The sequence below is a fragment of the Pinus tabuliformis genome, chromosome 6 (assembly GCF_031772625.1).
Source record: "Pinus tabuliformis cultivar Carrire ecotype Pingquan chromosome 6, CPIR1, whole genome shotgun sequence".
Classification (NCBI taxonomy): Eukaryota; Viridiplantae; Streptophyta; class Pinopsida; order Pinales; family Pinaceae; genus Pinus; species Pinus tabuliformis.
In genome coordinates, this window is record NC_142292.1 from 1,218,658,499 (window position 1) to 1,218,673,325 (window position 14,827).

The 14,827-nt window shown below is 35.9% G+C and overlaps 1 non-coding gene across 1 annotated transcript; it reads right to left on the reverse strand.

Annotated features, from left to right (window-relative positions):
- Positions 1 to 2,547: 2,547 nt before the first annotated feature.
- On the reverse strand, positions 2,548 to 2,646 carry LOC149263079 (U6 spliceosomal RNA). The gene has a single exon (XR_016261244.1). It is a non-coding gene; the product is annotated as a U6 spliceosomal RNA (small nuclear RNA).
- Positions 2,647 to 14,827: the final 12,181 nt, after the last annotated feature.

Here is a 14,827-nt window from a genome sequence, read left to right on the forward strand (position 1 = left end):
GAGTCTATTTAGTCTTTTTGGACATCCAGACATGAGATGCCCCATGTCATGATAGCAAAGGCATCAAAAAGGAATAGCCCAGTAATCAACAATTTTCTTGTGTGAACAGGGGCCCCAATATAAGTCGATCTACGTAGGCAACCCCCTAGCTATCATTCTTTCAACCAATACCCAAGCAGTGTGTTTTATCAGTCCACCCAGGCTGCCCTCGTCTAAGAAATAGAATTTACCAATTGAGTTGGCGTTATCTATAATGGATTTCCTTGTCCATAATTCAAGTGGGAGCCTTGGGAGTTTTACCCAAAAGATGTTTCATCTTGTTAAGTTGATGGCAGCATCGATACCAAAGGTCCACCATTGTAAAGATAGGTAGTCATGACCCTGTACCCATGGACGATCTACAATCAAATCTGCGTCCGTTGGAGTTAAGAAGTGAAAAGCGACCAGTCCTTTTGAAGGGCATTAACATGTGAATGGTATTTTAGGATAGGTAGCCACCAAGAATCTATCCATTTATTCATCTGTACACTATTGTATTGCCTAAATACCCATCGTCCAACTAGGGCTTGGGATTTTAATTTAATGGATTCATCCCAGTATCCATCAGCCTCAAGAACTAAACCTTTTGACGAAATTGCAGGTTTGATGGCCTTCGGTTTGCATTGTAGAAGAACAGGTTTCTTACTCGACCTTCAATATGCCATGTCCCAATCCTTTATGAGAGATCGAGTGTATGTTTCCTCCGCCTAGACTGTGACATCTATCAGTAATGCATCATCTCAAGAGGAAGGTGTATTAACAATGTCTTTCATTTTTTCGGCTAATCAATAAAATAATCGAGTTCCAACTAGATCAAAAACAAGAGCATCCAGTGTGATGTGGAGGCCTACTCAAAGACACTGCAATTGATGGTCACAAACCAAAATAAAGAGTGCATGAGAATGGTTCAATAGGATAGTGTTGGGTGGAAGACCAATCGTATTTTATAAAGAGAGAAATTATCTTGACAATGATTGGTTGGTCTAAAAAAATGTGCCCAGTGGAATCTCCAGTTGCTTGATTGAGTCGACAAAATCACCGCAAAAAAACCCCTAATATTACTTTTGTCAAGTGTTTAGGGGAGATAGTCCAATTGTGAGCCCAAGAAGGAATTCAAATTTTGAAACCACCCAAGTCTATTCATCACAGGTACACCTATCAGAGACAGTTATCGAAAAATAATAGGCCACGAGAGCCAATCAATTCCCAGTGTAAGAGCTATCGAAGTCATGGGAGGGGAATGTGTAGCGAACCATACTTCCAGAGGAGAAAAAACCCCCTAACCTTCTGCTCCAAAGCAAGAAGAGTACTTATGAGGGAGGATCTGAGCAAATCTGAAGTTGTCACCCCATAAATGCAATGTCAATTAAGAATACCAACCATCATCTACCCAATTACTATAGTCCTCATGCCCGTTGAGATTAAACGATCCGCGGGACGATGTGGAACAACATCGGTGCAGGGTTTGATTTTTTGGGAAGAAAGAAAACAAATATCCTGTTATGTGATACTTCAAGGCTTAATAGCCTTCAATGGGGTTTTTAGCACACCATGTAAAAAATGACACCAATTGAGATTTATCCATATCCAGCAAAATCAACAATTCCGACCAATGCAATATTTTAGGATTTCTTCCTGATAGTTTGGCACCTCTAACCCCCAAGTGCAAAACATTTTTCTCCACAATCACCTTATATGTGTTATGAGTCTTATTTAGATTTCCATCATGCAGGCATCCTCTATCCAGAGTGAGTTCAAAGGTATACTTTCATAGAGCAATAATTCTTTCTGCTGACAAGAATAAATGCTTGGACGAGGGACAATTTATGCTGATTCATTTCCCATATGTTGTAAAAAAACCTTAAGTGGCATGGGTTGCTTCCCAGTTTCTCATCAACGTTTTCCTGTTACATCTTCATTTGACCACAGAGCATAGTAAATACCAACCAATTCTCTGCAGTTGGACTCTTTTGGATACACTCATGATCCATAGAAGTACTCCCCTTTTATCAACCAATCCACATGACAAAAACTTCTAAATTCAGTTTTTTGTGTTTGGATTCAGTGACAACACCCTCTGCACCATCTCTCATCCTCACCTAGTTTTTTTTGGGACTCTGGTGAAGCATCCCAACAGTCTCAATGTCTTGTGATTTCCTCTCATTCGCAGGAACATGTATATCATAACATTAAAAGAGACTAGCATACACTGCACATCACCAAATATGAGCAGAGACTAATATATGAGACAACTCCTCCATTGCTCCATTAAACAACTTGCCTTCGGGTAGAGCTTGTGTTACCTCTACAACGAAACCCTTCCATATTTTGAACTTCTACCAATTCACACCAGAGACTAACATACACCCCACATCACCAAATATCAGCAAAGACTCCATTAAAATGTATAAGGCTATGTTTTATGTGCTCACCAAACCAGCTCATGGCCATCTTTTTCCTATACACCAAGCTTGCAGAAACATTCGCAGTTGATGAGAGCCATAGTTCAAAACTTTGGACCATTTCTCGATTTTTGTGTGTCATCCTTGCGCAAGGGCCATGCTAATCTTCTTTGTATCGTTCCAATTTTATCAGAAACTTACAAGTTACCATTGCCTTATGTTTAATTTTTGCAACCATGAAAAGAGATCACAAAATGCTATCATTCTAGTTTGAAATGATAGATCATGAATGGATAAGTCAACAATTCAAACCATCAAAGCTTTAAACAATCTACCTCTGGCCAGAGAATTATTGACCCATTTTCAAAGAATCATATGTTTATTGAACTTCAATATATGGACTTTCTTCGCATAGTTATATCCAGTTGACTAGTTGATAAAGAATCGCTCTGTAATATAATATTGTTGTTTGATAAGCCCCACCAATTTGTTCATCTGCCATATTGGTGAATCCTCCACGTGGAACGACACATCAAATAAACACCACAACGCTCATGTCATTAAGAGATATACGCCAACCACAAAGATTGGAGAAATTCACAAATTAATACAAGCATGGGAACTGAAAAGAAGACCAGAACAACATTATATCGAAAAATATAACCATGGTGTCAAATCCTAGATGGTCGTAATATATATATAAGCATACAATGTGCATTAAATTTAACAACATCTTTGAGAACCATTTTACCCTAAAGTTAGGGTTACTGGGAAAATAAAGACATCACCATTGCTAACAAAATTTTGAAAAAACTGCTAATAATTACAAGTGAAATAAGTTAACCAATTTGTGTCTATAACAAGTCCTATCCTAACACTCCATGGGAGAGCAATTTTTCCTTTTCCGTTGTAGCAATTTTAAAATATAACTACACACCAACTAATACTTCTAGTACAAGGAGAATTGAGAAAGGGCTCATGTCTATAATAGTTACTGAAAGACTAAAACTTAGAGGTGGAACCTCGAAGTAGACAAAGGAGTAATATGGAGAACCTAGAAAGAGAATAAAACTTGCGTAAGGGTCGACATGTTGAGCAGTCAAATTCCCTTCACTCCAAGATATAAGCCAATTTGTACTAAACAGTAAGGGGATGAAACCCTAATATGTGCAAGCACATGCACACTAGAAAGAGGGAAATTATATCCAAAAAAAAGATTAAGCAACTTCAAGTAAAGGAAAATAAAAAACCTTGTAGTTATTACCTTGATGAGGCGCCCAGGGCCAAGCAAGGAGACCCTATGCTACAAGAAAACCAAGAGGAGGGTTAAAACAAGAGCACTCATACTTGTTGAAGGATGTGTAACTAGGTTCGGTCTTCATAAATGTACTTTTGATATTTGTACTTATTCAAGAAAAGAAATATTATTTTATAATATATGTTAATGAGTTTCTTTCTCATTGAAGTAGGTCTAGCACATGTAAAAGTGCTATAGGTGAGTCAAATAGTCAAGAGAAATTATTGAAGGCCTTAAGGGCATGTTACACTATTTATAAATATATATTAAATTCAAAGGGAAACCTCCAAGCAAAGTCAAGTCTGATCCTATGTAATGACACCTTCAATAAGCTCCTTCAAGCATGCTACACCACCATAGAAAATTTGTGAAGTCTACTTAGCAAATCAGCCACCAAACTGCCCTCCAAGACAGCCTACAAACAACCCTCCAAGTTGGCCTTCTAACAGTCAATGAAGTCAGCCTACAAGTCGTCTTAAATGGAGGGATGATCCTCTATTTATAGAGGTTTTCCACTCCAATGAAATGCATCAATTGTGCTCTAAAATCCACAAGGAAGAGAGGGTCTACAAGGTGCAGCGAAGAAAGGAGAAGGGACAGGGAAGATAAACAACTGCTTCTAGGGCTAGAAATAGTCAAAGGTGCAAGGAAGAGGAGGAGAAATCTATGGATAGTACAGCAGGGAAAAACAAGCCATAATTTTGTTTTTTTTTGGTTTGATACAATACTCACAAGGTCTCTCAAGAACAAGCGAAGGAGCCCCTCTTTCTAACAAAGGAAGAAATACCTAATACACTAAGGATACTCTCCACATGTATGAGAAACTAGGGCAACAGAAGAGCAGAGCCATCATACACTCAAGAAGGATCTCGGTTGGTCAAATTTGAAGTGTACTTGAGCAAGGGATCAAATCTAGAAGACTCAAAGAACAGGAAAAAGATTCATAGTAACAAAGTTGCAGAAAAAAGAGGACGAAGTGTCGAGAAACAAAGTGTTGGAAGAAGTGTCGGGGTATATGGTGCAGAAAGAAGTAAAGACTTGACTTGTGCTTGGAGGATCTCTTAGTCGGGCGTATAGGGTTTAGCATTGATCAATAGAAGCTTCAATAAGATAAATTCACTAAAGGTTTTTCCTCTAAAGAGAAGACAGTTTTTGGCCCTAGCCGAGAGCCAGCATCTTGTGTTCTTGTTATTTTGTTTTGGTAGCAGTTTGATGAAGTACACACATATGCACTAATAAGAAGAAGAAGAAACATAAGCTAACAAGAAAAGTAAAAAGACTCCACAAATTGTTATCAAGTAACGAAGAATCACACTACACTATTTTTCCCTAGATTCTTCAACATGGTATTGGAGCTAAGGTGACACATCAAGGAAAGGGAAACTCAAGAACACTCATCAAGAAGAATCATCTACAAAGTTGAAGCATCAAGCCTAGAATTCTCAATCACTTCAAGGACAATAAGGGTCTACAATCCATCATTCATCAAGGAGGTCTACAAAGCTAGAAGAAGATCCTTACATAAAGGCACCTACAAAGAAGAGCAGATTGAAGCAAGACCTACATCAAGCTACAAGTCTTCAAGAAAATCCCATCATCAAGCAAGTCCACTTGGAGAAGGCAACTTGAAGAACATCAAGATCCAAGGAAGACAAGCCATCAAGCCTTCAAGGAGGAATCAAATCCATTACATCTAAAAATCTATCAAGTAAGTACATGTCCCCTTCTGAATATACATCAATGTATTTTTGCAAGGAAAGAAATAAATTTGTAGGCACCAATAACTTTCTTGCATGGAAGAAGAGGACTGATCCACTACTCAAGGAGAATGAACTCCTAGAACTTATCAAAGGGAATATCACTATCCCTGCTAAGGAATAGACTCAAGCCTTAGCCAAGTACAACAAGGATTAGACAAGAGCTCAAAGGATTCTAATAGAATCAATCAAATACTCTCGCATTCCTTATGTCTCCCAGTTTGAGACATCGAAAGAAATTTATGATAAGCTAGTAGAGTTATTCTCAACTGGAGAAGTTATATCTCTGAGAAATGAATTATACAAGATGAAGATAACAAAGGAAGGAATAGCTCCCTACTTCATGAAACTCTCTAAAATGAGAGATCAACTTCAAGAGCTTGGGGAAGTCATGTCTGACAGAGAGATGACAATTGTAGTACTCAATGCTCTACCTGAGGAGTGGGGAAACTTCACATCAAGCATATATGCCAATAATTAATCAACCACTCTTAGTGAAATGTGGTCTCTATGCAGAACAAAGGAAACCAGACTCAAGGCAAAAGAAGATGTGGGATCAAAGGAGTAAGAATTTGCCACTATGGCCAAAAGAAAGGGTAAATTTCACAAGTTTGGACCATGAAGAACAAACAACAAAGACATGTCCGAGATCCAATGTTTTGGATGCCAAGAATATGGACATTACAAAAGGAATTTCCCTAAGCTTAAGAAGGAAAACAACAACAAAAGAAAGAGGGAAGAAGCTCACTTGACTCAAGAGATGAAAGAAGAAGGAAAGAAGCAAAAGAAGGAAGATCATCCGGATCTCTACTATGACTAGGTCAAACTCTTTACTTCTAGACTTCTTTCAAAGTTTTGAGTAAGATAGGAGCATGTAGGAATAAATTAAAATTGCATGGCTAGAATCATCCTATAGAATCTAGAAGCATGATGTACATAGAATTCTAGATACTCATGAAGATGTAGCATTTAGAATAAGAATAAATCATGCATGGGTGAAAATATCTTCTAGAATATAGGAGCATGGCAGATATAGCTCAAGATATTCATGTAGAAGAAGCATACCTAGTATAGACCTCATACATGATGAAAGAAAAATTGATCATGATAAGAATATTAGAAGACCTACATCATCAAAAGAAAGGGAACATTTGCAAGGCAAGGATCTTTAAGACCCTATGATGGAATCTTTAAAAGAAGATTCATGGACCAAAGAAGATGTCTCATTAGGAATCCCATTCATGGGTTTCAAGAAAAGAATGATATGCAGGCAAGCTAAGATGAAGCAAGAAGGGCCACACCAAGGGATGATCAAAGGAGAATCAAGATGAGGTATGTATGCATCAAAGTTTAAGTCATGTTTTCATTTGTATATTATTGAGTCATGTGTACAGTTCTATAACATGATCAAGCATGAAAGAATCTCTTTCACCAAGAATATGCTCGAAGGCCTATACCAATGCAATGAAGGTCAACAAAGGAATACGCTCACATAAGGAGCATAAGATTACTGACTAAGAAGCAAGAAGAAATGTTGACAAGTCCAGAAAGCAAGCAATGAAGGAATGCTCTAGATGGTTGACCTATCTATCTGAGAAGAAGCTAATGAAGAAAGAGATTAAGCATGTGAAGAACACCATGATCACCAAGAATCACTATCTAACAAAATTCCTCAAAAGATATCTCCTGAAAGAAGGAAGGACAGCTCTGATAAAGGAAGAAAGGACCCTTGAAATCTATGAAGGCCTTGGATATGTAAACAGTGTAGACAACTGATTCTACTCCACAAAGATGTCGTGACTAATAAGCCATCCAACAAAAGAAAAGGAAATATTAAAGCAATATTAGGATGAAGTCATGATGGGCTACTAGGTCAAAACATGTAATCAAGCAAGTAAAATGAAGCATCCATGAGAAGAGTATTCTGAAGCATGGACAAGATTACAAAGGAGTAGCCAAGATGACAAGAAAAACTTGACAATCACTTTCCATAAAGAAATGACATGACAAACCAAGAAGGAAAGTGATCGATGGATGGTGCCCTACCTAGAAGAAGTTTGAACAAAGACTTCATGACATCAAGAAAGGAAGGAGATCAAGCAACTAAAGAACCCATGAAGAAGAAGTTGTTGATGAAGCAAAGAGTGCCCAGTTAAGAGGGAGCTTTGATCAGTCCCTGATCAAGAGGGAGTTTTGGATCACCCCTGATTACAAAGGAGTGACAATTGTGTTTTCCATTTCATGGGTCATGCACTAGGCCAGGACTAACAACTGTAACTCTAGATGAAGGCCATGAATGGAAATGTAGACACAAGTTAGACACAACATTCTTGTCTTCACTCAGGAAGAAATAATGGGAGGATTGGGTAATCATCTGGCATCTGATACTCTTTGAGGATGTGTAGGGAATCCAAGGCAAGAGTAGGCAAAAGGACCGATATTCTTTGAGGGTTGGGAACCCAAGATAAGAATAGTCCTAGAAGGTCATACTCGATGAACACCCAAGTGGGTATGCACCTTGAGAGACAATGATTAAGGTGTCTATAAATGATTGGTCTCGCCAGCATTGTAGTTCATGGTCTCGTAAATAGATGGAGTTGTTAGTCAAGGCCTTGCACTATGACAATGCTGATGAATATGATGCTATAACAAATGGATTTCTAATCTATTTTTTCTTATGTAAATTCTTCAAATATTGATAATAGCCAAACACCTTGTAATGTTGTATGAATACCTCCCTAGTTAAGAGGGAGTGCTAAAGGAAGTGTGACTAGGTTCGGTCTTCGTAAATGTACTTTTGATATTTGTACTTATTCAATAAAAGAAATATTATTTTATAATACATGTCAATGAGTTTCTTAGACATTGAAGTAGGTCTAGCACATGTCAAAGTGTTATAGGTGAGTCAAATAGTCAAGAGAAATTATTGAAGGCCTTAAGGGAATGTTACACTATGTATAAATATATATTAAAGTCAAAGGGAAAACTCCAAGAAAAGTCAAGTCTGATCCTATGTAATGACACCTTCAAGAAGCTCCTTTAAGCATGCTACACCACCATAGAAAATGTGTGAAGTCTTCTTAGCAAATTAGCCACCAAACTACCCTCCAAGTCATCCTACAAACAACCCTCAAAGTTGGCTTGCTAACAGTCAATGAATTCGGCCTATAAGTCCGCTTAAATGGAGGGAAAGTCCTCTATTTATAGAGGTTGTCCAATCGAAATGAAACGCATCAATTGTGCTCTGAATTCGGCAAGGAAAAGAAGACTAGAGAACGAAGAAAGATAGGAAGAAAGGGTCTACAAGGTGCAGCGAAGAAAGGAGAAGGGACAGAGAAGATAAAGGATTGTTTGTAGGGCTAGAAAATGTCACACGTGCGAGGAAGATGAGGAGATATCTGTGGATGCTACAGCAGGGACAAACAAGCCATAATTTTGTGTTGTTTTGGTTTGATACTATACTCACAAGGTCTCTCAAGAACAAGCGAAGGAGCCCCTCTCTAACAAAGGAAGAAAGACCTAATACACTAAGTATACTCTCCACACATACGAGAAAAACTAGGGCAGCAGAAGAGAAGAACTGTCGTACACTCAAGAAGGATCTCGATTGGTCAAAGTTGAAGTATACTTGTGCAAGGGATCGAAGAATAACATCTCATCTAGAAGACTCAAAGAAGAGGAACAATATTCATAGTAACAAAGTTCCATAAAAAGGAGGATGAAGTGTCGGGAAACCAAGTGCCAAAAGAAGTGTTGGAAGAAGTGTCGAGGTATATGGTGCAGAAATAAGTAAAGACTTGACTTGTGTTTGGAGGATCTCTTAGTCAAGGGTCCAAGGTTTGGCATTGATTAATAGAAGCTTCAATAACAAAAATTCACTAAAGGGTTTTCCTCTTAGGAGAAGAGAGGTTTTGGCCCTGGCCGAGAGCCAACATCTTGTGTTCTTGTTATTTTGTTTTGGTAGAAGTTTGATGAAGTACACACATATGCAATAATAAGAAGAAGAAGCATAAGATAACAAGAAAAGCAAATAGACTCCACAAATTGTTATCAAGTAACCAAGAATCAAACTACACTACATTTCCCTATATTCTTCAACAATACCTAACGTTGTCAAGTAAACAACATGCACTGAGGGTAAAATAAAATTGGAATGACCTCCATATTTCCTTACCTAGGGAAAGCACATCCTTGCAACCCAACGTCCATGGAAGCCTTGCTCCACCTTATTCCTACCATGGTTGCAATGCCGGGGAAGGGAAAACTAAGTAATTAGTGGGGAAACTTGTAAAATTAAATAATAGAATGGCCGAAAAACTCTTAGACTTACCTAATCGAAAGGGAGAAGGAAACCCCAATGAGAGTTTGATGTAGAGACCTTCTGTCAAGCGGTAATGCCAAATGATTGGTGAAACGGGTGAGAAAATTTGATAGTTACCCTGAACCAATTTGAAGCTCGCAGAACCATCAGATCTAAACCCCATCAAATTGACAGTGGGATTATTTACAGATGTGCACTCGCCAGAATTCGGTAAAGTTCTATGAAACAAAATGTGAGCCTGCATAATACCTTAGGCCCAGTTGTCATCAGCTTGGTGCATAAATTGACATGTCAAGACAATGACTTAAACATAAGTACTTCCTCTTTTTGAAACCTCACACACGTGGTCTGGTCCAGAAGAACTCTTTTATAGATATACATATAACTTTATATGTTAACAATGGTGCAATCCAAGGTAGACATTATATATATAAAAATATTACTAGCAATTGCCCCTAAAGGTGCAAAGATACACCGAAAGAATAGAAGATTTAGGAAGAACAGCTTGAAAAACTAAATTATTTTCAAACTTTAGACAAACAAATTATTTTCAATATAATTCAATTCTTTAATCCAAAGACATATTTTTATTTTATATAAATTTTTTAATTACAAAAAATATATAAATAATATCAATAATAATACATATAAATAATAATAATACATAAAAATAAAAATAAAAATAAAAAAATAGCTTGTGCATAAAGATAATACCAATCAACCACCAACATTGTTGAAGCAATGTCTACATCAACGATGCCTATCATCGACTGAGTCCTTCCTATCAATTTGATTTATTTGTCAAGAATGTAAAAATATGGGACAAGCATGTAAGAAGAATTGAGGAGGCCCATTGTACCGTTGTGAAGAACGGCCACCAGTGTGAATAGAGAGGATTGTGTTGCTTGGTATGCATGATATTTTGTGTGATATCGGCATGGAAAACATGAAAGGAAAAGGAATTCACGTTGTCGAAAAGAGTCATTGAAAAGACGATGTAGAGAGAGTTGTGTGCTCGCTTCTTCCCACAAGACGATGTAGAGACACATGTCGCTCGTTCTCCAGATGTAGTTGTAGAGCAAATGTCCATTCATGCTCGATTATTCTACTCAAGAATCCACATTTCCTTCTTAGAAATTTTGTCCATGACTCAAACCCAGTTTCCGAAATGAATTACGAGGCCAAGGTGAATTTTGTCCATGACTCAAACCCAGTTTCCGAAATGAATTACGAGGCCAAGGTGAATTTTGTCCATGACTCAAACCCAGTTTCCGAAATGAATTACGAGGCCAAGGTGAATTTTGTCCATGACTCAAACCCAGTTTCCGAAATGAATTACGAGGCCAAGGTGAATTGCAAAGTAACAGAAATGAAAATAAATGAGCCGTTTATTGGTTAAGGAGATGCAAATACAATTGTAAATATTTTCCAAATACTTTGTCGACTACTCTAGTAGTTGTGGAAGATGTCAGTAAATTAAACTCGATGATAATTGACATAGCACATTTAAAATCATGTCCACCAGCGTTACGAAGTGACACGTTGCCTTTTCGGGAATTGGATCTGCAATTCTCTTAAAAAGTTTGAATTGTTTCTTTTGCCAATGATTGGAAGCATGTTTCTTTCATTCTGTTTATTGTTTAGTTAGATTTATTGTTTAGTTAGATTGATTATGTTAGAAGGGTCGTTTACCACCGAGTTTCCCAAAGGAAGGGAGTGTTGATGTAGTTTTATTATCTTCATCAAATAAAAATTTTGGTGTTTGTGTTATTAAAATTATATTTTTTTGGTTTGTAAATGGAAGATGGAAAATAAATTATTGAACAGTTAAATATAATTAAATTAATAGTTCTCGAAGTTTTTCGGTGCTTAGAGAACGTATCGTTAATTTGATTATGTGAATTTGTTATATGTTGATGGGTGTTGTTGTGCTTCGGGAAGAACATCTGTTATATGTTATGTTATGAGATCCATATGTGTAGAAAGCTCAGTGGCATAATTGACTGCTCGATACAATCCAGTATCAAGATTGTCTTTCAAGAGATTGAGAAGCGTCAATTATACAAAGTTCATCAAACATGGTTAGAGGTGGTTATGTCTTAAATGAATTGAATGGGAAGCTCGAATATTGTGGTGGTGAAAAGAGCATTGTTCGGGAGACTTAGAGTGGGGATAATTGCCGAGGAGGACCAGTGAAACAAATGTGACGTGAAATTGTAATTTCTCATTTTTTGTATTAATCTTTGTAATGATGTAATGTAAGCATTAAAGGAGGGACTTGGAATAATGCCTACATTAGCATATAAGTAAGATTGGGTTGTTGGTTGTTGGAGTTTTGTTGAGAGATTTTCTCAACAATATTCTCCTTGTTTGTAATCTGTTGGATCTCATGAGCACTATCTATGTGGCATGTAATTTGGCTTTGAAGTGAATATATGAATTGATTTGTGAGTAATTTGTGCATTATGTATACTCTTCCAATTTCCTTTTACCAACATTGTTTTTTATCGCATACGGTATATTGAATTTATCGTGAATAGACATACTTTCTTTATATAAAATATGGAAATATTTCTCATGAAAAAATAAACATATCTATACAAAATAAACATAAACATAATCCTAATGAATAAAATAACGTCTAAATAAAAATAATTTAATGTTATCAGCACTTTACCAACTATAAAAATAAGTATGAATGAATCCAACACACTCTACATTACCATTTTCATTGGCCTCAAAACATAACCATGGTTTGACCATGCTACTTCAAAATAAATTACAATAAAGACAGTAAAGCACTAGTGCTGCCATGGTCCTCACATTCACATAATCTGGGCTCAAATTTCCTCTCCATAGTTCTCCTATAACATTAAATCATTAACCTACAAATTAAATGGGCATTTTTTTTATAGTTTTGCGTGATCTTTTATTAATTTCAAAAAATCACCTCTCTATACCAATCACAATTAATAGGAATTACTCATGAGTTAATGTGAGGTGTATCGGGAATAAAATAATAAGCCTATTTTTCCAAAATAGAATTCCTTATTTGTTATCATTGGAAGTTTCAAGGATATTTAATCTCTAGATGCTTGGCTATACTTTGACTTTTACATAGGATATCATAAAAAAGACTAACGCTCAATGCATTGAAGTTTTGGACACCATTAATGCATCCCCCATTTTTTAAATTATTGTTTGGTAAATTCATTAGGTTGTGAGTTGCATATTTTGATTTTGTTTTAATGTTTGGCACAAATTCATTTTGTTATCTATAGGAATTAAAATCATGCTACTGAAATCGATTTCTCTTATCTATGGTAGTTCTCATATTCTTATTTTGGCAATTGAGTTAATGAAAATATTTTCCCACCACTACCACTACATTCTAGTTAGAATTCAGGTAGGAGGGACATCGACGGGGTTTCAAATCAATCACTGTGTTGACAATGCACCCCTACACCACTTGTTCTACGTCTTGTGGAAATGTGTATTGTATCTTATTAAAAACATAATTTCATCAATGTCATAGGCCTAAGGAATTTTTTGAGGTTCCATACTTATATTATAAACATAGAAACCTTGTTAGATCTTATTAATTCTTAAAATGCCAAACTTGAAGAATTTTTTTATAATAAGATTCAAAAAAAATTTATAGAAATTTAATACACTTTTAGAAAATTTTAAAAATAAATAAAATTAAATTTTTTGTATAGATTTGTCCGCACTTCATTGATGCATTTGGCTTGATACACCACATTTTTGTTTATCTAAATTAAATCACACATATTCCTTGTGATTTGCTTTTTGTTATTTTTCTAAATCTCTGGTTGTATGGTGTCTTATGTACCGATGCTACTTTTGTTTTCTATAGAAACTTAGTTTTATCATATATCGACCAACAAATATGGGAAAATTGAGGTCAGTATAATTTTGTAAAAGGGTTATCAACAATGCAATACGTTTCTCAATAGAATACAATTTATTCACACAAAGAGGACCATAAAAAGCTAGAAAATTTTCCAATTTCCACCCACGCAAACCTAAGATTTTGTAATTTTTGAAAGAAGAAAAAACAATTTTTAATTTATCCTTACATACCTTCTCCATGCATATTCCATTACCCCTTTTTTAACAAATATAGGTAAGTATAAGGATGACTTCAAGATCGTTGCAATATTTTCTCTTTCTAGCTCATATAATATTGGACATATTTGGTCTCAAAGCCTATGATTTCATGAAAACTCCCAAGTATGTCACGTTCTTCGTTTTGCATTCCCCAAATAGTATTTACACTAAACTATAATTTTCATAATTGTGTAATAACTTCATATTGTCATCACCTTTATTTGATCCATATCAATCTACTCCTGGTCCCTCCATTCTAACAACTTAATATTTTTCTTTTGTGACTCTATTAATTAAAATTTCTCTACCTCCTTAAAAATTTCTTGATCATTATTCTAATACAATTCTAAAATTTCTAATTGCATTGCATTTTATTCCTTGTTTGTAATTTTTCTTCTTTTAGAAACACATGAAACCCCAACTTCCTTAAGTTTATTTAGGGGCCTTGAAAATTTAAAACTTACAAAGTCACACACATACTTATTAAATTGCACCCATTCTCTTTTGACCAAGCCCTGAAATCCCCTTCATCCAACCAAATAGTACTGAATTTGAAAGCACTACCGAAATTGATAATTTGTCAAAGTCAACATTACACTTGTTCCCCAACCATTTCCAATTATATTGACATGGACACGATAGAAATGGAAACTTCGCTTAAAAAAAAAAAAATGTATTCCAAACTTTTATTAGTTATCCATTTTCAAACCCAAAATAAAGAGAACTTGTTATACAAATAAGTTGATTACTCCCTTAAGAGAGTAGGAATGTATCAATGATATGTTTCATGTTTTGTAGATGCTTTAATGTGGGATGGGATAAATATAATACATCAACCAAACATTTTAGACTCTATTTGGGACATTTTTGCTAAAATTAG